Below are 2,500 nucleotides of genomic sequence, written 5' to 3'. Positions count from 1 at the left end.
TGCTCAGTATTTATACACTTCACTTGTGCAACACCCTAGAAAGCTTCTTAAAGGTATATATACATATTGATCTACAGTGTGACACTGTGTGAAACCGGCATTGGCATCAACCCCCTTTTCCCATTTTGAACACAGGGTTGTAGTGTCATATCAACAGTGACCATCACCTAGAGCTGGGGTTGTGGGAAAATTTATATTAGTCAGAGTTAATATATGCGCCGTTTACACTGGATAAAGATTTAAGATTGGTGTTTGGAGTGGCTGCTGTTTTAAGGCTCTCTGACTGCTTTAGTTAAGTTAATAGTTAGGGTTTTTAGTTTAAGTACTTCTTTACAGAAAAGCAAATGCTAATTTCTTTACATGACTCCTGAAAAGTTTGAATAATTAATCCTAAATAATATATGTAAACAGGAAAATGACTTGCATTTAATAGAGCAGAAATGACATTTAAGAGAGTCTTTCAGACTGCTTATGTAAAATGAACTAATGAAATGGTAACATTAAATATTATGAAAGTGTTTTACTTTAAATAGTTTTTTACTGTTTCACTTTAGCAATTTCTATTGACTATAAACCAATGCAGAAGAAGATGTTTTATGTTTATCCGACTATGGCAGAAGACATCAGAAGCTGTGTTAGAGTAATTAATACAGTTAGAGTAACGTCAAGTATATTTTCAAGGAAAATGTCATTGTAAATTTTTAAAAACAAATATGATGGGTTTTGTCATATTACAAAACCTTGAGCAGCCCAGTCAAAGGTGGATGCATCATTTAACCATAACTAAACTACAATTATGGCTGGTGTGTGCATTTCAGAGTTATAAGCTTAATTATAACTACTTAGCGGCATTGATAAGTGAAGCAGATACTTCTGCAATGCCAAAATATACTGTTTTGAGAGTGGCATGTCATGACTCTAAAAGCAACTAAACAAATAAAATACGTCTCTGATGGAGATGAAGTATTTATACAGCACAAAGACTGAGAATTTTAATTCTGAACAAGTGCGAAGTAGGACATAACTAGGCTGAATGTGGAATATTTACCCTCCAAGTATGCTTTAGCATTATAAAGTGGTTCTTGGAGGCCCTGTCTTAGTGGGGAAGGGGCACTGAAGGAAGATGACAAAAGGAGTAACAAATGATGTATATCCATGGAAAGTGTGTATAAAAAATATACAGAAGAGTTCTTTTTGATTGACAGCTGTATATTTTAGCTTTATACTCTCAAGAAGATAAAAAGACTGCAGATGTTAAGTAGGGGTAATAAAGCAATAAGTCTTCTAGAAACTATAAAACTAAGTGCACCTGATGATAAACACTGTGTTCTGTTGGTTAAGTTAAGCACATACAAGAGAAACGTTTTGCCTTTCTATTAGACAAGAAATGGCATGCTGGCAATAAGAGAAAAATCTTATTAAAAAAAGAAGTGTGGGGCATGGGAACACAACAATATTAAGTATTATATTCTCTGGGAGTGCCTCCAAGGATGAGGCGTTAATGGGAATGCTATGACCTGGAGGGTATAATAGGTTCATATATATATATATATATGTGTATATATATATATATATATATATATATATGTATGTTCTGCCGCTAATATGGACGTTGCTTTTTTGCATGTGTCTTGTACATTATTCAATTTTGACCTTTTGGATTTGTATATGAGAAGAGCTATTTCGATGTGCTTTGTCGCTTAGACATTATGTTAGCTTGAGTATGTTATTCGTAAGAAGTTTTAATCCAAGTGTGATCTGTACAACACGTTGGCTTCGTAACAATGGTGTTATGTGTTGTTAAAATGAAGTTTCTTTGAGTCCTATTTGTATTTATAACATTGCTATTATGAATTATTTGATTTTATATTATCATTTGATTTTATTATTGCACTGTCACTTTAAATGCTTTAGCACAGCATACCAGGAAGTTAGTAGGAGTGACTTCCTCCAATGTATTTTTTAAAAATTGGAGCTCTTACAGAGCATTGTTGTTTGTCTGATGAAGCGGCTCTGTATTGCCGTGAAAGCGCTCACACATGAATAAAGAAGGTTGAACCGAATGGTTTTTTCTTTTACTGATGCTGGATTTGTACAAGGTAGCAGTCTGCTAACAGTTTATATGGTATAACAGAGTTTAAGGAACCGAATGGTGTTTGTCTCTTATGGAGATTGGATGTGTATAAGGAAGCAGCTCGCCTAGAAGTATTCATGGTTTGATAGTGGACTACAGCCTAAACACAAGGTACACTGAGGTTGGTCTAAACAGACTGTTGTAGCTACTATATCTATCTTTATTCCGACAAGTGGTTGGTAATGAGCTTGTAGCCTTTGATGTACGAAAGTGCTTTGGCAGGACTTTGTAAGCACTTCATCTTTGCCTGGATTGGTACACACATTTATTCTTGGAACGCTGCACTACCACGGCCTCGTCACTTTGTGGATTCTACATAATTTGGGGCTTGGTGGTTTCTACTACATACTGGATATGGAAGGAGCC

General features: G+C 35.0%; 1 protein-coding gene across 1 annotated transcript in view; it reads right to left on the bottom strand.

Moving 5' to 3' along the window:
- The window catches only part of CCAR1 (cell division cycle and apoptosis regulator 1), a 2,906,903-nt gene that overhangs the window by 2,843,784 nt on the left and 60,619 nt on the right, over window positions 1-2,500 (bottom strand). The gene's annotated exons all lie outside the window — the stretch shown is intronic.

Source organism: Protopterus annectens, chromosome 14.part0, assembly GCF_019279795.1.
Source record: "Protopterus annectens isolate FY-2018-M chromosome 14.part0, PAN1.0, whole genome shotgun sequence".
NCBI lineage: Eukaryota > Metazoa > Chordata > Ceratodontiformes > Protopteridae > Protopterus > Protopterus annectens.
This window is presented reverse-complemented; position numbering and strand designations above follow the sequence as displayed.